We start from the raw sequence: 22,347 nt of genomic DNA, 5'->3' as shown, positions 1-22,347 counted from the left end.
CGTATTCGAACTTCAAGATATTCACAAGAGACGACACGTACTAGATCCATTCTAGATACGTTATAGTTCAGATTTCAACTAGTTTTCTTTTGCAGCTCAATTCGGGCAACCAATGTCACTTTTACGTTAGATAGTGTTAGATATCTATTAGATGTGAATTGGATCTCTAAGTCATATCGTGTGGAAATCGTTCAAGAGTATCTCCAGAATCGCAGAAATGTCAAATTTGACAGATTAGATCTTAAACATATCGTTATCGTATTTTGGTGACGTCTAAAAGATATCTAGTAGATGTCTATTTCAAAATCCGAATAGGGCCCCTAGGCTTTACATGGGCACGGTGCCCTATTACATGCTACCCTTCAGTTGCTCCGCGTTCCTCAGGCAGACAGGCCGCGTCGCTCGCCCCCTGAAACATCGCGACTTACCCAGTTCTCGCTCTTTGTGTTTCCCTACGTATATGTTTTGTTTTTTTGTGATTCAATTGACGGTTAGTTTTGGAGTCATGTTTATTTGGGGCAATTAAAAAAGGTAAGTGGGTTTTGGTACTTTTTTGGATGTTTGGTAAATTGGTTCTTAGGTTATTATTGACAGTTTTTTCATTGTCTAAATGACAAACATATTATTATTTAATATAGCCAATTTTTATTTTCGTTCCTACACTTATTATAGATCATTCAGACACATATTATATAGATTGCAAATTAATAATTAGATATACCTACTGTTTTTGATGTGTTGTTGATGGGTTTGCAATCCATCTAGGAGAAGGATACTCCAAAAAAAAGCGGCCAAGTGCGAATCGGACTCGCCCATGAAGGGTTCCGTATTTAGGGGATTTATGACGTATTAAAAAAAACTACTTACTAGATCTCGTTCAAACCAATTTTCGGTGGAAGTTTGCATGGTAATGTACATCATATATTTTTTTTAGTTTTATCATTCTCTTATTTTAGAAGTTACAGGGGGGGGGGGGGACACATTTTACCACTTTGGAAGTGTCTCTCGCGCAAACTATTCAGTTTAGAAAAAAATGATATTAGAAACCTCAATATCAGTTTTGACGACCTATCCATAGATACCCCACACGTATGAGTTTGATGAATAAAAAAATTTTGAGTTTCAGTTCTAAGTATGGGGAACCCCAAAAAAAAACACTACTTACTAGATCTCGTTCAAACCAATTTTCGGTGGAAGTTTGCAGTAATGTACATCATATATATTTTTTAGTTTTATCATATTCTTATTTTAGAAGTTACAGGGGGGGGGGATACACATTTTACTACTTTGGAAGTGTCTCTCGCGCAAACTATTCAGTTTAGAAAAAAATGATATTAGAAACCTTAATATCATTTTTGAAGACCTATCCATAGATACTCCACACGTATAGCTTTGATGAAAAAAAAAATTTTGAGTTTCAGTTCTAAGTATGGGGAACCCCCAAAATTTATTGTTTTTTTTTCTATTTTTTGTGTGAAAATCTTAATGCGGTTCACAGAATACATCTACTTACCAAGTTTCAACAGTATAGTTCTTAATAGTTTCGGAAAAAAGTGGCTGTGACATACGGACGGACAGACAGACAGACAGACATGACGAATCCATAAGGGTTCCGTTTTTTGTCATTTGGCTACGGAACCCTAATAAAACCCGGAATGGAGTTTCTCTAAGGTGCAAGTAGGGTCCAACCTCAAATAAGCGGCAGATTCCTGCAGCTGACCTGTCTCCACACGTATTGGCTCGCCTTTCCTGTGGGATAAGACAGTGAAGCCGAGAGGGTAATGCAGGTGCTGGGCATCCCTGCGTTTCCTTAATTTCATCCCAGGCGGTGTAATAGGATATTTCTCCTGTTTTACACCATAAATCGTCTGCATTTAGACGCTAAGGCCAATGATGATACCTACTGTTTTTATATAATAAAATATATATTACAAAACATATACAAAAGTTTTACTTGTCTAATAAAAATAAAAAAGACAGAGAAATATTAATATACTTATAATTTATTTCGGGTAACAGAAACTTTTGAATTATAGATCAGAGATGAAAAAAATGATATAGGTACGTATATTGCACCTTATTAAATCCCTTTATTTCTTAAAAACCTGCTCTGTCGCACGCATCGTATGTAAAGTATAATCCAAAAAAAATTAAGAGGCAATTTTAGTACAATTATATATTATTTTTTGTTAAGCATCCATTAACCATGATAATGTAATAATTATTTTTTATTTCAATCAATGTAAATTATATTAAATAATATATTAACATAACTAACTTTGGTGAAAGAGCAGTCATTTAATAATTAGCACAAGTATTCTGATTTCTTTTCTACTTACACCAATAAATAATAGGTTACCCGTGTAATAAAAGTATAGCCAGTTTAGCCAGTAGAATCGAGCCCTGAATTTAAAGCCCCAATGCTCAGGGACATACTGAATAGGTAGTAGTTAACTGTAGCTATAGTAAATAAATAAGATATTGTGAATACCGCAATATCATTTCTACACATCGCTTTACGTAAAGCGATTAAATCCCGAATGCGGAAATCCGGAGATTGCTATTGGGGAAAGTAAACAGCTAAATCGAAAGAGAACCGGAAATTTTGCCGCGATGAGTAAGTAAGTCGTAGATGAAACACAAATATTACAGTAAATAGGTACCTACATAGATTGAAAAATTACACATTGGAACTAACCCGTTTATATATACATTTTTAACCCCCGACGCAAAAAGAGGGGTGTTTTATATTTGACGCCAATGTCTGCCTGTCTGTCTGTCTGTGGCATCGTAAATCTCCAACAGATGGACCGATTTCGATGTGGATTTTACGTGAAAGTGAGTTTTTTTTTTATATTATAAATGGGCTTACTCATGGCCACAGACTAGCCGAGGCGAAGACGTGGCCTACGATGGAGCGAGCCTGCCCAGAAGGTGCCTGTTCACCCTTGATTTGAAGGTTGCCGGGTTACATGAGCTCGGAAATATAGTTTCCTTCAATAAATAAAAGAAAGCAATTTAGAGCACTCCTTAGGGCACTTGTGTGTTCTAGGGTTAGCCAACTAACTCTGAGTTCAAACAAGTACCTAAATTGTTGTCATTTGCCATATAAATGACGAAAAATTCCAAAGTTTATTAATTAGGTGCCTATATTATTAAAGTTTAATATTTATTATTAAATTATAACAGTTTATTAATTAAAATCGACGTTTGAGGTATACCGTTTAATGGATAATTTAATTGAATCTTCGCTTAATTTCCTCTCCTCTGGTGTTATTAAAATTTGGAAGTGCGGAACTAAGTTAAGATTTAACTAAGTTGAATATTATTATATTTTAAATAATATTTTCTGCTAATTACCTGTTACCTTACTTACCTACCAGTAAACCTTTTTAAAATCATATATTTGATTTAAACTATAATCCTACTCCCATAGACCAATTTCAAGTCAAGGGATTAATATTTTAAATTATTTATAATTACTGGTAAGAATATTATAAATGTATTTCTGTATTAAGTATCCTTATTATTCAAATTATTACATTTTTACGGAAAAAATTATGCCCTATATTGTAGTACTCCAATAAAAATATATTCTGTAGTATATGTACCTATATCGTCGCCTAGCACCCATTACTTCAAGCAGGCAACAAAAAAAAAACCGGCCAAGTGCGAGTCGGACTCGCGCACGGAGGGTTCCGCACCATCAACAAAAAATAGAGCAAAACAAGCAAAAAAAACGGTCACCCATCCAAGTACTGACCCCGCCCGACGTTGCTTAACTTCGGTCAAAAATCACGTTTGTTGTATGGGAGCCCCACTTAAAGCTTTATTTTATTCTCTTTTTACTATTTTTTGTTGTTATAGCGGCAACAGAAATACATCATCTGAGAAAATTTCAACTGTCTAGCTATCACGGTTCGTGAGATACAGCCTGGTGACAGACGGACGGACGGACGGACAGCGGAGTCTTAGTAATAGGGTCCCGTTTTTACCCTACAGAACCTTAAAAACGTTTGCATTATTCCGTTTGCTGCGGGCTACCGGGAAAACGTGCTATGTCGACGAGTGTGTACCTACACAGTTGACCAATTAGACGTAATTACTAACCTAACTATTAAAGCACCAAGGACTGAAAACTAAATGAGCCGCTAACGCCAGAAACGACGCAATGAAAATGGAGTTTCGAGGTTTACCACACCTAGTATTTGATGACCGGTCTGGCCTTGTCGGTAATGACCCTGTCTATTAAGCTGATGATCGAATCCCGATAAAGTTATTTATTTGTGTGATGAGCACAGACATTTGTTCCTGAGTCATGGGTTTTTTCTATGTATTTAAGTATTTGTGTGTTATATAAATTGTTGTCTCCCCACAACACAAGCCTTCTTGAGTTTACTGTAAAGCTTAGTCAAAAAGTGTAAGGCTGAATGTAAATTTACATTATGTATTTTATGAATCCTACTAATATACTTGTAGGTTTTATAAATCGTACTTCCGGTTTGTGGGTCTAAGCCGTTTAAATAATTAAATATTATTTGGATTTCTGTTGCTTAATCAGGCTCGCAAAAAAACAAGAATTGGAATGAAATTTTACATGCGAATGGAAAAAAAGAGTCTTTTTGAAATACTTTACCTCTACACCGCTCAGCGGCTTTATAATTAATGTTACTTGTTACTTACCTACTTATAGTTTTAAACTCTAATACATGCAAATACTAATCAATACACATCGGTAACTCGTGGCATTTAGGTAGCACTTAAAAGATTAGTGATGACTGATTAGTAATCAACAAAACGCAAGCCAGCCTTCAAAATTATTGTTCTCGTTAGTCTCTCTATTTTATTTTATTTTATTTTCTTTATTGGGGAAAAAAACAGACATAGGCAGATAATACAAAAATAGGACATAGGTTTATACATTAATAAGTGCAACCTACATCCTGGGACAATTCCCACTGAGATTTATAAACTAAGAATATTTAAGCGGCATTGTCATCGGATTGAGGTATAAATTGTGTGGTATAATAGATACTAAACTAATATTGGTACATTGATGATAATAATAGTAATTACAGTACTGACAAGATTCAATCACATAACATTGGAGAAGCGAAATGAGGAACTATTTTAGCTCACTTCATAAATTGAAATACAACAATTATTAATTGTAGAACCGATAGACGCTGGGTCAAAAGGGTTTTCTAAGGCAATTAGGTATACCCAGCGAAAAACGTAGCGTGGAAAGAACCACTACAAGGCGGACCAATTTAGTCAAGATCGCAGTAAGTTATGAGGACACTACCGCTGCCGCTCGTGAATAGGTACCATCGGAAGGAACCTTTTGACCGGCACTAAGTAAGTAGACATGTTTCGAGTCGTACATTCTTAGTGAAAATTAAGTGTGAAACATATTTTATTGCTTTGAGTTATTATGTCCATGGGGATTGTTAGCTATAGCAATTAGTTTTTAGATAACAATTCGCCCTGTTTTTAAAACTTCTGACATTATGGCCGTTAAAATTAATTTGATTTAAGTTAATACATTACAAAGCTAAGAACATTTTCAGAAACAAACACCACAAAATTAGTAGGACAAGTCATATGTTAAAATCCGGAAATAGATAACAGCATTTTCACCGATTGTGAAATGCATGTTGTACCATAAATATTCATGAAAGTAACGTAATATATTCAGAAATGCCAACCGAAACTTTTCCAGCAACGCCGGTAGAAGTTCGTAATTCTAGTTACCCTCTGAGTATTCATTTTCATTTTGCATATGCACCGTGTTTTTACTAACGAATATTTTTTTAGGGGTGGACGACCAAAATGTTTCATAAAATGGCTGATCTGGAATACCTATTAAAAATTCTGTTGTAGGTAACGAAACAGAGCGATCCCCAGTTACCAGTTGATATCATATGAGAACTTTTCACAAAACTACCTAGGCAAACGGAAAAAAATTCAATGTTAGTATGTCTCACAACTGTTGTGATCAAATTTAAACTGTTACAGTTTAAATTCGATTAACTCAAAAAGGCTTATGTTTTGATGATATATCTACACAATTGAATCTCTTGTCAATAGGTATGTACGTAAGAAGCGTCCATAATTAAATTTGAGAACTATTAGTGCTCATAGGCCATTTACTATTTACTACTTAATATAAATATAACTAATAAAACATATATATATATAATATATACATAGTACATATTTGGTTCATTAATCAGTCTAAGTCACTCATATACACACACGCACGCACACACACACACACACACACACACACACACACACACACACACACACACACACACACACACACACACACACACACACACACACACACACAACAGCCGCGCCGTTCGCATATATTATTATTACAATGACCAGTGTAGGTACTGGGTGTTGTACATCCTGTATGTAAAGACCGACCTGTCATAAAGGGACCTGTCTGAATATCAGCGCTGGGTATATATCTAGACATATATCTGGCAAAAGCTGAGATTGGTACCCATTGCCTAATACCGTTATAAAATTTTTGTGCATGTTTTTGTATAATTGTGAAATAAAGATTGTTTTTCTCGTGTATTTTTTTTTTGTGGTACTTGTGGCAATAAAACATTTTTTATTTTATTTATTTATTTTAAATAGACGCCGTTACCGGAATTCGACCATGTTCTGTGTTTTAAGGAATTTATAGCGCAAAGAACCTACTAAAAGATATTAAAAACTAAATTAAGTAATAATAAGACTAAACATAAAGCTAATTTCATAAATAAAATATTTTTTTTATGTAAGTACCATATTGTAATGTAAGGAATAACACGTTCTTAACAGTAGAAAAACAGGTGCTGAAATTATTAATTTTGAGACCGACTATAACCTTCTGGAGAACCCTCTTATTTACTTTTATTTTACATTTTGCGCGTTCTCGTAAGATATGTATTGTTTAGCGCGAACTAGACGCACGGCTCAATGACAACAAATTGTCATACTTTTGGAAAAATCTAAGTTTAAATTGCTTCCCAGACGTCTACGGCTACCATCAGTTTGGCACTGACATAACGTCGGTGCGATTAAAAAATCGCCATGTATTTTTTAGCTACTTTACAGGAGACAAAAAAAACTGTTTATTTTCCTGTTTGTAATATATTTGTTACACCTGTATTTTTTTTCTGGTAGATCAATGGTTTTTAGATGATACTTATGCAAAAAATAAACAGTTTTTTTCGTAAATTTTTACAATATAAATTATTTTAACCAGAATTTTGCTACATAGCGACTTAAATTTGGTTCACTTAAAATCGTCATGTGTAAAGTTTACACATAGCGATTTGTTGCCAAAGTAACGAAGCACGAGATACATACATATACATAGCGGATTTTAGGGTCAATAAATCGCCATGTGCAACATTATCGCCATCACCCTCGACGGAAAACAAGGCATTTAATTTCGTTATGTGCAAAAAACAACACATAGCTATTTTTTTGTACAAATTTTGTTAGTTATTTTCAAAACTAATATAGATATAAAAAAAATATTGATATAGGTCGACGGGAAAATGAAAAAGGAATTAGAATATGCCAAAATCAAAAAATCGTAAAAAACACATAGCGATTTTTTTATTCGCACCGACGAAATGCCGTCGAGAACGTAATTTACTTTCTATATAAGTATATCTCGCTCGTACTCGCATATTAGTGCAAACGAGATGTATAGAAAGTAAATTACGTTCTCGATTGCGTAAATGTCAGTTTTGACACTGTCAGTGACTCATGGTACGGGCTCTCGACTATGCCAGGGTGCGTGACGGTAAGAAACTTCACGTCAGAAGTTTCTTTGAAAATTTCTTGTTCAATATAAGGCAAAGCTGCCCAAATAATCGAATACGTGGGACCCATAAAATAACAACTTGTAACTTGTAATATAAGCGAAAGCTTTGTTAAGTAATTTTATTGGAAACAAATAAGCGCTTTTATTAGGGCTTTGATATTAATTTTTTTTTGTTACTCGTAGGTAACAAAAAAAATGATTCGTAGTTTCTAACAATAGGTTATGTGGTTGATTAAGTATTTTTAAGATTTGTTGTACTATTAACACTATAATTATGGATCTCTCAGATTCGAAACAAATAAATACATAATTGAAATTGAACTGAATTGATTGGCAGTTCTTTTCCTTAATAGAACAGTATTTTCTAAAAAAAAAATACCAGTCAGTGGCATTACATTTTCTAGAAGTTACATTATAGGTTATTATTTCTCAACGAAAACTTATTAGACTTTTTCGAAGCTGAAGTAAAGAATCAATGGTTTTGACACACGTTTAACAATTTAGTATTATAAATGTCAGTTAAAAACTAATAATTAATATTCTGGGTACATTGACACCATTCACATATGCACATCTTGTAAAAAAATATCTCATCAAAACATTACATGTAAAAAGGTGCAAGTCTCGCAACGCTTCTACTACAAAAAAGTTTTGAGATGTAATGTGAAACCAAGTCGATTATTTTAATCAGTGCCAGGGGGTGTTAAAACCGTATCAATAAGATATCTTTAATTTGTAATACGTATAATGACTTGGCCATCGCACGGCTGCATATTGATAATGACATAAGAATCATCGTCAGCTATTAAAAATAATTCTAATTGAACATAACGCTAGCGCTAATTGCAGTTTGAGCATTACACGTGCCTCTTTGTTTTGTTTTGGTCGACTTGGCGGGGGCACTGCCGTGCCCCCAGATTTATGGTTATTGTTATTTTCTTTTTTATTTGTTTTATTGTCTTTTTGCTACCCTTTTTTCACAATATGAATTAAAAAAGACACAAAAACAATACAAAATGCGTATAATATTATAAAAGAGCCTAAAGTATGTTTTTTTCTATTTGCTTACATTATAAAACACAATGAACTGAAATTATCTGTAATTATGTATTTAGGTACATACCTACATGTATTTTCGAAACGGTTGGAACGCATTAGCTGTCTTTTATATATATTTGTTGTATGTCCGTCAGTCAACATCATAATTCTTAAGAGCCTGGCTTTTCTCGGTGGAGTAACCGCCATTCCGTTATTCTCTCTGCCACTGTTTTGAGCTCCTACTAAGTCACTACGTTGATTTTCTCTTTGGCCTGGTCCAAAAACCTACGTCTCCGTACCTAAAGTGTCATTGTATGGAACTTGCTATGTAAACAAAAGTCACTAGTAAATTAATATTTTGTGACAGTTTCAATATCGCAGTTTGTTTACATAGTTAGCAAGTTCCATAGGATGACACTTTACGTCCATTACGTCCGTCAGTGAGACAACAGCATATTTCACCCGCTTTTATCCGAATTGCAAGTAATCTGCAAAAGTGAAGTACCTAACTGTGTAAGCTTCCGTCTGGTACAAGGCCCCTGTGGGACCCCTAAACGTACGCAGTCTTCGCAAAAACATTTTTCGCCGTTTCTTTATCTTCTCCGTTTTGAGAGTTCTTATCTCACGAAGTTGTGTAGGACACAGTGATTTTATTTTTGTTGTGAGACTTGTGTAAAAGTTATTATAGGTAAACATTAGTTACAAATAGATATGATTTGTTATATATGTGCAGTGATCGTTAATTTTCCAGCAATTTTAGTGAAGCATTGTTGGTTAAAAGCATCTGTATGCCCTAATCTTTGGAGGAGGCCTTTGAATATTTATATGAAGTCTCTTAGGCCACACTGAACTAAGAGACTTCATATAAATATTCAAAACTAAAATTACTACTAAAATCAACAAATATGTTCAGAATAAAGGGCTATATAATATAATAATGCCCTAATCTAGGTGGAATAGAAAATTAGGGTTAATAACAGTAATATTAACCTTAACTAATCCTCTCCATAGAAAAAAATTGAAGAAAATCCTTTATTTTTACTGCACCAAAATTGCTGGAAAATTAACGAATCACTGGACTTATGTGACACTAGTAGTTTTTTTGGATAAAGATAAGTTTTAAACAAGTCTAAAATCAGTTTGTCTTTTAAATTTATTACATCTTTATTAACATGAATGACTTATGGGCCAAGGTAACCACAAAGTGGGTGCCCCGTGAGTCGAACCGGAGATCCGGCAGACCTCGTAGGCGATGGCGGGATAACTTAGACTCCTTTTTGAGCGACTGGCCAGATGTAGCTCAAAATCGGGAGGAGTGGAAGAAGAGGGGGGAGGCCTTTGCTCAGCAGTGGGACACAATAGGCTCGCAATAATAATAATTTATTGACATCATAAAATATCGCGTTGGGAAACTGACCAGACAAGCGCTTGACAAAGAAAATGTTGAAAAACTGCCTGCCAACCTACATATGTTGAAAACTTTATAAAAATATTTTAATAATCAGCCCGTCTTTGTTGCTTTTTACTTTATGTATAACATTAATTACCATAGCATTCATAAGATATTAATATCATAGTACAATTTAATTACCAATACGAACTAAGGCCTAAGAACGAAAGTTTTCTAAAATGATTGTTTGAAACTTTTAGGCAAGCACGTATACGACCGACGTCATATTGACTGTCGGAAGTAGATTTAACGTTCCACGAACATGTCGAAATAAGTAACAAATGATGTATTTACATACTTACTTAGTATACCACCACGACGTAAGTTACAAAGTAGGAATACGTGTCTCCCCAAACTAATAGCAGATCACTAGATGTCGAAGTCTTAAACACAAAGTAGATTGTTCTGAACTTGGGCTTACAAGCACAGGGCAGTCTTGTAGCGTAAGATGCTAGGTTTAGTCATAGAGAAATATAGTAAGACAAGAGTGCTCACTCCATACATCAGTTAAGGTACGAAAAATTCATTTCATGTTACCTGTCGTGATTGTTTCACCGGATGGTCTCATCGGAAGATCAGCGCTGGAAGTCGCCAGCAACATGCTGAGATGAGACCATTTCGCGGCACTTTATCCTTTTATTCTCTGTTATATCTCTTGTTATATTTCTTTTATATCTGTTACATCTGTTTCTATTTTGTGTTTGTGCTCACGAATAAAATTATTTCTATTCTATTCTATTCTATTCTAAAAAGACTATTAATTTCAGTGTCTACATCTAGCATCGAGTAGTGGAACTATCAGTACTGCTACTTGACAATAGATGTAACAGTACTTAACTGATGTATGGAGTGAGCACTCTTGTCTTACTATATTTCTCTATGGTTGAGGCAACAACAACCGTTCAGAACTTTGTGTTGGGGTGGCGGCAAACCGAGCGCGGTAACGACTTATTGCAACTTGGTTGAATTTGAACACAACATCTTAAATTGTAAGCTTTTTGACGATGTTGTCAGAGAAAAAGATTATGCTTTGGAGTTTTAATTCTTTTTGTTTCCGACTTTTAATGTGGAAGCCCGATTTTTGATTTAAACTTGTTCTGAAACTGTTATTGATATGTCAGCGGTCAATAGTGCCATTTCTGGTCGAGAAAGAATAGGTCTCCGGAGTTCGCGGGCTAAAATCCTGACCAATGAGTTTTACATAACTTTTGTATATGGAATTGCATTTGATATTACTACTATATAGCTACTTTCCTTTTAAGTGAAAGAAGACATCGTGAGGGCATATGTATATCTATATATCCCCTCACGATGTAAGTTTTGGATTGGAGGTTTTGTTTTTGTTTGCACCCGCGAAGAAATTCAAAGGTGTTTGTGAGGTCCCGAACCCGCAATCGACCAGCGTGGGGACTGGGATCTACAGTGTGTGGCCTGTAACACGGGCGAATGATTAAAACGTAGATTCTACTCCTCAAACTAGACAATGTTTGTTCAGCGACTTTTAAAAATAACTTGTGGTTTGGATTTTAAAACACTTTAAAATTTATTCGAACACGCAATGTATCACGAAATTGATTATGCCTGTACGATGAAAAGGCTGACAGGCAATGTCAATTAGACGGAATTTAAAGTACATTGAAAATATTATTTAGTTTGTTTGAAAAAGGGACTCTTAAGAAGGGAATCTTAAGACTACATAATTTCAAAAAGTTGTTGAACAAAAGTTTTATTGTTTGAGGAGTAGAATCTACGTTTTAATTATTCGCCCGTGTTACAGGCCACACACTGTATAGCTCACGATCACGCCCTGTCACGTGTAAAGGAAGCCTGTGCCCAGCAGTAACACGTATATATAGTCTGGATTTTATTAATATTTTATTAGTAGACAACAAAAAATAATCCATCTTGTTTTTGATAGTGGCACATTCGAGTTCATAATATGGACAGATATTTACTGAATTTAATCTTTATTAGGTATTAAAAAGTCATTCATATATCAATAGCTGCTCGATAAACGATTACTCATTCACGAAGTAATTAAATACGAACTACCTACCATTCATTACTTAAAGGTTAACGTCCACATGCAGTATTCTGAAAGATCAGACTGCAGTGAACATTAATTCGTACCCTTTAGTACTTTTTGACGACTGGTCTGGCCTAGTGGGTAGTGACCCTGCCTGTTATGCCGTGGTCCTGGGTTCGAATCCTGGTAAGGGCATTTATTTGTGTGATTAACACAGATATTTGTTCCTGAGTCTTGGGTGTTTTCTATGTATTTGTATATTATATATATCGTTATCTGAGTACCCACAACAAAAGCCTTCTTGAGCTTACTGTGGGACTTCTAGTCAATCTATGTAAGAATGTCATATAATATTTATTTATTTATTTAGTACTTATACTCCCAGTAGAAGTTTGACAGACACGGAGCGGTATTGAAACTACCTGGTACGCGCGAAATGCATAACGACCCGCGTCAAACAAGTTGACATTTTAAAGTTTGAATATTGTTCACGGGTAATAATAATCTTCGTTACTTTCAGAATGTTTTAATAGGTACACAAACATTTTTTCCAATAAAAAAAATTAATGACAGGGCATCCTGTTAACCTTTCTTCTTTCATAGCACCGATTGCCTTCGGCAGAGTATGCCGCCGCCCCATAATTAGAGTATGCGGTACCACGGTACCACGGTACCACGGTACCACGGTACCACGGAAGGTACTACGTCTATGTTTTGACACGCTGAACACAACCAAAGTGAATTCGCCCCAATCGAACACGACCCGGGGTCAAGTTCGTTGCTCCACCATAGACTCCCAAGGGACTGCTTTGTCACGTAACTCATGGAACTTTATACAGCGTGCTTCAACATACATAATGGAGTTCGAAGTTTAATAGACTCGAATGTTTTCATTTTCACCGTCACTTTTTATACAGGTTTATTACGGTAGACAATGCAAACGCACGAATGAATAAGTGTGCGATGGCATTTATATAAATTAAATAATTTACATTTTTCATTGTTTACGCGCAATGTACTTACAATGCACAATGTTTAATGATTGTATGTCCTGCAAACATAATTTAACGAAACATAAACAAATTTTATTCATAATTTCGACATATTCATTGCACTTGTTTTAATTGTAAACAGGTTTCAATGTAAATGGCGACCATTATGTGTTTTTGATTTATAATACAATGAAAAGCGTTGAAAACGGAATATTTTGAATGATAAACTGAAAACTTTATAGGCAAATAATGCCGTATGGCATTAAACTTGTCTTTTGTACGATATATTTTCTTTCGTGCAGTAAAGTTAAAATAAATAATTAAATAAATTAAAAGAAAAAGAGCGGTAAGTATCCTTCGTAACCAGTAGACGGACCAGGTTACCCAATGCATTTTCTGATATCCTTGGAAGCAAATGGACTATAATACCGTGGTATTAATCCACGGCCTCCACGGGTCTAATTAAAGTGGTAACATCAAAGTCGAGTACAAAATGTATTGTAAACAGATGGACTGACAACTCCCCAGGCACTTGCTAAAAGTTTGCAGGGCCCGCCCTTGCCGTGTCTGTTGCCGAAAACTTCGGAACGAAAAAACTTTTGCAACAGTATTTCCTTTGTAAGACAGTTGTTTGACAAGCCATCTTGTATGAAATGTGAAATAAGTAGGTACCCTGTATAATACTGTTAAGTACGTTGTGTAGGCAAATATTACGAATGAGAAAGGAAAATAAATCTTCCCTCCTGATGTTAAGCGGTCTCTGTAACAAATCCCTTTGAAAATTTGTCTTTTGATTTACATTTTATGTATTTTAACCAAGTCTGAAGAACGCCATCTCTTAGGAGAGGGGGGGTTTTTGCTTAACATAGCGGTATATATATTAACTTTAAATTGTATCAGATAAATATGGACACATTTTATTATACCTAAAAATTTTCACTATACATATTATAATAATTCATTTTTGATATAAAATGTCTATTTTTGATTTAAAAAAAAGTACCTATACAATACCTCTAGTAAATTATACAGCCTCGTTTCTGTAACATGCGAAAATCACAAACGTTAAATTACTAAGCCAATTAAATCATTTAAGTGATTTGAATTTTATTAAATTATTAATAATAATAATAATAAGCCCGCAGGGCAGCTTGTGGCGAGCTGTTGGGGAGTAACGACCCCACGGACCCGAGTGCTCCAGAGAGTCGTACAGGGTCTCCGTCTCCGGCGTGTCTTCGTCGGTCGGAGTGGACCCCAAGGGGACCCGCAGGACTCTCGGCTCTGGCTTGCCTTAATTGGCCGTCCAGAGAGGAGTCGTTAGAGCTATATGCTCCAGGGGTGGAAGTGTTAAAGGGCATAACGCCGCGAGTAACTTCGGAGAAAGCGCAGCACACCTCTCGACACCCCTGAGCCGCTCACGCCGGTGTTGCGCCTGGCCGTCTGTACGATGGCGCATCAGGTGCCCATCTAGCGAGTGGCGAGTCACCGCCTGCCTCGATAACACTGTATAACACAATGTTATGGCAGGTGTCCGGAACTCTTAGCAATAGCCCAGTCTTTTTTCCACCCAAACTTAAAACATAGACCAGTACTCTGTCCATATTCTCTACAATAGCTTCCAATGCCTGCTGAAACCGGTTCATGGGTATCTATTGATGTACCCGTGAATGGGTTCCAGCAGGCGTTCTACATGACATCAAATCTCTCCAAATGGCCTCTACGTGTTGGATCTATATCCCCACGCACGCCTTATAAATGACCGGGCTCGAAAGACCCGAGAGTTTTATAACGGAGATACAAATAATAATAATAATAAAATGCTTTATTGCACACTACAAAAGAAATAGTACAAAAGTATGAACAGGTACAAAAATGTAGGTAACAACAGGCGGTCTTATCGCTAAACAGCGATCTCTTCCAGACAACCTTCAGATAGTGAGACGGCGAAACAGATTCAAGTTAACGGGTGGCGCGAAAATAAAACAAATAATAAAAATAAAATAAAATACATACACTACAAATATAAGATATAAAAATATACTACATTTATTACTATATAAACATATAATATATATAGTATATATATATTAACGTACTTTTCTTATTGTTTAGTCTCTCATTTTCTTCTCTCTGTCTGTTTTAGACCCCACCTTGTATATTTTACGATATATGAACACAGGCAAAACCCTATAGTTAATATGTATAAATAAAATATCCTGAAAACAAATTAAATTATAAGAAAAAAAAACTGAACATTGTCTTTGAAAAAAAAACTCAACATTGTATTTCTTAGGTCATGACCTAACATAAATGTATGCTTGTTTATACAAGAAGTAGTGATATACTGAAGCTGGGAGGTAGAGGACCTAGAGGGCTATCTGAATCACCCCCATGTATGTTCCGTGATTTTTCGTATTTTCGGAGTTATGATTTTTTTTAATTTTTCACCTATCGCCGAGTACGATGAGATTTTTATTTATGGTGACGTGAATTATTGCGGTAGATGCTTGATTTTTTTTGTGTGCTAAGCTGATAGATAGGCCAATTCAGTATGGAAACATTTACTATCGTTAGATTTTTGAATGGAATTAGGTTTAAAGAACTTAATGCCAAGAAAGATAAAATTACCCAGTATGTTTTATTTTTTTTAAGCGCCCTTGAACATTGAACATTGTCTTTGAAAAAAAAAACTCAACATTGTATTTCTTAGGTCATGACCTAACATAAATGTATGCTTGTTTATACAAGAAGTAGTGATATACTGAAGCTGGGAGGTAGAGGACCTAGAGGGCTATCTGAATCACCCCCATGTATGTTCCGTGATTTTTCGTATTTTCGGAGTTATGATTTTTTTTAATTTTTCACCTATCGCCGAGTACGATGAGATTTTTATTTATGGTGACGTGAATTATTGCGGTAGATGCTTGATTTTTTTTTGTGTGCTAAGCTGATAGATAGGCCAATTCAGTATGGAAACATTTACTATCGTTAGATTTTTGAATGGAATTAGGTTTAAAGAACTTAATGCCAAGAAAGATAAAATTACCCAGTATGTTTTATTTTTTTTAAGCGCCCTTGAAGTTGTGAACATACTGGGTAATTTTATCTTTCTTGGCATTAATTTTTTTTTTAATTCCATTCAAAGATCTAACGATAGTAAATGTTACCATACTGAATTGGCCTATCTATCAGCTTAGCACACAAAAAAAATCAAGCATCTACCGCAATAATTCACGTCACCATAAATAAAAATCTCATCGTACTCGGCGATAGGTGAAAACTTAAAAAAATCATAACTCCGAAAATACTAAAAATCGCGGAACATACATGGGGGTGATTCAGATAGCCCTCTAGGTCCTCTACCTCCCAGCTTCAGTATATCACTACTTCTTGGGACACCCTGTATACATATTTTTATAGCCCAAACCAAAAGGACAAAAATACATATATCTAATGCTTTTGGCAAAGCTAAACAACTGTCGAAACGTCGAACAAACACGAACTAAAACCATAAAACACCAAGTCGTAAATTGTCTCTGGAAACAACTAAATTGATCACCAACAGCCATAAATTTGAGTCCTAAATACCGAGGTGTACCGATTTATCACTCGATATTTCAGTGAGACCCGCTTCGTGAAATTTAGCATTCTCGACTGAACCTACAGATCACTTATGAATAGATACGGCATATAAGATGACTCGTGCTGACCACATACGAGTAGACGGGCGCTCTCATACTAATAGAGAGCGAGATCTTGTCTGTGTTCAAAAATAATAATTATATATTGAAAGTTCAAGGGGCTTCATCAATTATTAATAACTAGCTTTTGCCCGCGGCTTCGCACGCGCAGGAGAGTTTTTTTTTAATTTTGGACCCCCATTTCACCCCTTTAGGGGATGAATTTTGAAAAATCCTTTATTAGTGGACCCTAGACCTTATAAGGAACCTTCTTGCCAAATCTGGACTTTCTAGTCCCAGCGCTTTGGGCTGTGCGTTGATTTAAGTCAGTCAGTCAGGTCTTTCACGTTTATAATTATATACCTATATAGATTATTTACGAGTAGGACTGGAGTTGCAGGCGTCCGTAGGCTACGGTGATCAGGCGGGCGTGTAAACTTTACCACCGACGTGCGTCAATTATAATTTGCTTCCAAGACACAGGTTTTCTTTTAAAAATAAAGATAAATTTCGAGTCATAATTAAGAAACCCTGATTAAGTATAATGAACCAACAAAATTAAACGCTAATTAGTGAACGAGCCCTTTTATGAAGTTCTTCTTAAAATACGTGCTTCACATGTAACGTACAGTCAGCAGCAGAAGTTGCTAAGCGGGCGAGGTGTTCAAAATTACCTTGACGCGTTTTTATTCTCTTAACAATAAAGTCGCGTCAAGATCGTTTTAACACCTTGCCCGCTTAGCATTGCTGCTGACTGTACTTTAATACAAACATTTGTTAGAAGAGTTCAACAAACTCGAGAAACCACCGGAAATAAACAGACAGAAGTTCTTTAATTGCCGCCCGAACCCGAGAAGAATGGGATGAAATATCTAAAAAGGCTCAATTTCCCGTTTCCGTAAAGTTTTGGATCTTCAATCGACTTTTAAAAGAGGAAGTCCTCAATTGTATAATTTCGTTTGGAATAAATTGGAGTTTTTGAGCCTATAATGTCATCGCATTTACTTTGATGTCAGTGTAAAGTGTCATTGTATGGAACTTGCTAACTATGTAAGCACACCGCCATATTGAAACTGTCAAATAATATGCATTTACTAGTGACTTTTGTTTACATAGTTAGCAAGTTCTATAGAATGACCCTTTAGCGTGAAATCGCTATGTGAAAAACAAACTTTAGTCGTTTATAGGGTTTCGTACCCAAAGGGTAAACACGGGAGCCTATTACTAAGACTCCACTGTCCGTCTGTCTTTCCGTCTGTTTGTCCGTCTGTCTGATCGTCTATCTGCCCGTATGTCTGTCCGTGTGTCTATCTGTGAGTCTATCCGTCTATCTGTCCGTCTGTCTGCCGTCTATCTGTCCGTCTGTCTGTCACCAGGCTGTATCTCATGAACCGTGTTGAAATTTTCACAGATGATGTATTTCTGTTCCCGCTATAACAACAAATACTAAAAAGTAAGGAATCCTCGGTGGGTGAGACCGACTCGCTTTCGTCCGGTTTTTTTTGGTAGCCCGGCCTACATGAACCGACCAAGACCAGAATGAAAGTCATCTTGCTCATATATTTATGCCTGAGCTTCGTTAAATGCGGGGCCGGTGACAGTGACACCGTTAAAATGTACTTAACATGGAAAACTTGCATAATAATGCATAAATGCAGCCATCACGCTCACTGGCAGGTGATAAGAAAAAACTTCTTTTTGCCCTCGGCTTTTCTTTTGTGAACATTTTTTTTTCCATTTCGCTGCCGCCACGTGATTATTGTTGCAGTCAAATTTTCATTTAAATATGTTACTAGGCGAGCGGTAAGTACAGTCGCCATCATCAGATATATCGGAACGGCCAAGGTGCTGAAAAATATCTGAACACGTACTCTAACGCCTTGACAATAGAGCCGTGTTCAGATATTCGTGAGCGCCTCGGCTGCTCCGATATATCTGATGGCGACTGTACATATTTGCTTTTCATCGATATTGAAAGTTTCCACGAACTGATAGCTGAAACTGATAAGCTTCAGGTTCAGTTTCAGCTATCAGTTCGAGATCGTTACACGAAGGCATCAGGGTCGGATTCGATTTACTATTTGTTACTCGCGTTATCCCGATCTACCTATACAGGGTGACATTGAAGTCGTGATTAGTAATGTTTTTCTAACTCCATAAACAGACCCCGGACTTTTGTCGCAATGACGTCACAATAGGGTAGTCTGGGGAGTTAATGGAGCGGTGTTAATTAATACGCCTTTGTTAAATTAAAAAATCAGGCATCCACGGTATAAATTACCTATAAGTTAATTGTCAATTGATTGTTGATACATCGATATCGACGTTGTTCTTTCGTTAACTAACTCTCCGTAACAGATCAAGAGTTTTTTTAAATGACTCGCGGTTAGGCTACGTCTTCTATCAGAACATATCCACTTCAAAAAGGAAAGCTTCTATCCACCTCGATGGGATGTTATTGGTGCATATTTGAAAAGTATGTTATCAAAGCAGGATTTATAAAGGTTGCTTGGATTTATTTGTATTGACTTATATGTAATTGATATCGTGAATGCCTGATTATTAAATTTTAATGAACACAGCCGTATTAATTAACACCGTTCCATTTACTCCCCAAACTACCCTATTATGACGTCATTGCGACAAAAGTCCGCGGTCTATCCATAAACAACGAGCAATTTAATGCCCCTACTCTTACTAAAATCAGACAAGATTTTTTTGAATTTTTTGTTTATTTTTTTGTCATTTATTTTACTTTTTTAAGTGGATTTAGGATATTACAACGGCTTATTAAGATATTTAAATTAGTAAATTGAATCGCCTCTATGAATCGGAACTATCATTGACATCAATTTTGCCCAGTTAGAATAAAAATTTACTTAATTTTTCATTTGAAATATCTTACAAAGCTGTTTAAATGCCACATTGCCACTTGTAAAAGTAAAATAAATGACAAAAAATAAACAAAAAAATAAAAAATCTTGTCTGATTTTAGCAAGAGAAGGGGCATTAAATTGCTCATTGTTTATGGAGTTACAAAAACATATTACTGATCACGACTTAAATGTCACCCTGTATATCTCTGATATACATACAGTTTAAGGCCGGTGACTATTGTTTTAATTCCTGTCTTTTTGCAGTCTTTAAAGTTTTATTCGAAAGTTCGTTGTAAGTACATTGATCGATACAGTGATTGACACTAAGGTATCGTGGGAAAACCGATGCTAAATGCGCAGTAGGTACTACTACATATATTGCATTGTATCGACAATGCAAATTAAACATCAAAGACATTTCGAGCGGCAGTACATCAAGCAATTTGCGTGGTCCTGTGTTGAGCTGTAGGTACAGTCGCCATCAGTATATCGGAGCGGCCAAGGTGCTCACAAAAATCTGAGCACGCCTCTATTGTCAAGGCGTTAGAGTGCTTGTTCAGATATTGTGAATACCTTGGCCGCTCTGATATATCTAATGGCGACTGTACACGTGCGTCAAATGTTTCACAGGCTTTAGGAATAAGTACTGAAATTGAGTCAATGGCGATTAGGCTCGAATTCTGTAGGTTTGCATTTATATTCAAGGGTCATTATTAGTCTCCAAGTTTCTGTAAGTATATTATACAAGATGGTCGATCCGAATGGGGCAGTGAGTAAAGATTGAAACTATTCGCTAGGTGCACGACTGGTGCTGCCCTCATTTTGGCAGACTTTCTACGTTAAATCTTATGGAGTAAAATTAGTTCAAGCGGCTGCCGCTAGTACTTATGGCGGCCATTCCATAAGATTACCTGTGTTTCTGACGATCAGCGCCACTTCCCCCTCCACCGACTTCGCACCTTGCCAATAGCAGATGGGAAAAGTTATTAGAACATTTGAGCTGCGACATTGTAGAGATACCTAAAAGTTAAATTAATTTACATTTAGGGAAGTCAGTTAAGTCCGATCCGTAAAAATCATTTCATAAAATTCATACTTACTACATCGCCCCTATTAAACTGCTTACTCTGTATTGGTTCACCTTGATACACATCAGAAACCAAGTAGCCAGGCCCTCCCATGGGTCCCGATAACTGAGATCGATGTTCCGATTCATCTTGATCAGGACAGCTGTATCGCCAGTTTTATTCCTCTGTAAATCTTCTTTATTTCCGTAGATTGCGAGGATTAATTTTTATATCGTTCGACAGTTCTTTTTCAATGGGCGCTTGAAATCAAGGTCTAGATTTAATGTGGGCTATATGTATAATTGTCAAACAGTGAAAAAAAAAAACAGATTTTGGATTTTGTAATTTTTTTAGGGGGGAGTATTTATTTATGCATAATTACCAGAGATCGGACAAATTTGCGACATTGAAAAAATGAAAATGAAAAAGGTTTATTAGGTTAAACATAATACAATTTGAAAACAATTATATCTGAGTCCTCTTTGTAAGTATATATTACCTGTATCAGGAGAACTCGCTCTTTCTTAAAGTAGGTAGGTACATAATATTCATTTAACTTAAGCTAATTACTATTAAATGGCGAAATATATATATTGTTGTGTGCGTGTGTGTGTGTGTGTGTGTGTGTGTGTGTGTGTGTGTGTGTGTGTGTGTGTGTGTGTGTGTGTGTGTGTGTGTGTGTGTGTGTGTGTAAGGGACTCTAACCACCTTGTTAAAGTAATTTTGCATTTGAATAGCGGCAGGTGATAAATTGATAATTTATTGTTTATTGCATTATACAAGTGAGGTGATTGTGCCGTATTTTGTCTTTTGGCAAACAGAGATCTTACATATGGTTCAGGGACAGCATTATGCTTTCGGCGACGGAATGAAAGTTGTGGTTGGTATGTGAGTGATTTATGTAGTTTTAAAGTAGAATTTAGGATGTATAGTTTTCTTACAGTGAGTTTTTTCGAAATTTTATACAGTTCAAATGTTGGGAATCGGTGCGGTTATGCGGTGCGGAAATGATTAATTATTTTATCAATTTCGGAGTCTTGTCCACATTATTGCGAGCAATGTCGCAAATTTGTCCGATCTCTGATAATTACTAAGTGTAAGGCCTGAGTGGACGCTCGAAGCGGAGCTTTCGGCGGGGCGTGCAGCGTGGCGTCGACCTCCCAATTGATTTGAGCAGCGTGCACTTAAGACAGCTCCTATACGCTTGCATTTGTTTAACATGCACGCCGCACGCCCCGCCCCGCTGCACGCCCAACTCGAGCGTCCACTCAGGCCTTACACTGACGAAAATGCGGGCAAACATTACATTATGACTTAAAACTATAAGGGAAACAATACAGACCCGTTTTAAGAACCAATAGAATTGGACTGGATTGGA

At 36.1% G+C, this 22,347-nt stretch overlaps 1 protein-coding gene across 1 annotated transcript in view; it reads left to right on the top strand.

Moving 5' to 3' along the window:
* The first annotated feature begins 412 nt into the window (after positions 1-412).
* The window catches only part of LOC134652857 (metabotropic glutamate receptor 2-like), a 302,800-nt gene continuing 280,865 nt past the window's right edge, over positions 413-22,347 (top strand). Inside the window, exon 1 of the mRNA XM_063508055.1 lies at positions 413-531. The gene's annotated coding sequence lies outside the window, so the exon portion shown is untranslated. The remainder of the gene's footprint in view (positions 532-22,347) is intronic.

Source organism: Cydia amplana, chromosome 12 (genome assembly GCF_948474715.1).
Source record: "Cydia amplana chromosome 12, ilCydAmpl1.1, whole genome shotgun sequence".
In the NCBI taxonomy this organism is placed as follows: domain Eukaryota; kingdom Metazoa; phylum Arthropoda; class Insecta; order Lepidoptera; family Tortricidae; genus Cydia; species Cydia amplana.
The sequence above is the reverse complement of the archived record's forward strand: the minus strand, read 5'-3'. Positions and strand labels throughout refer to the sequence as shown.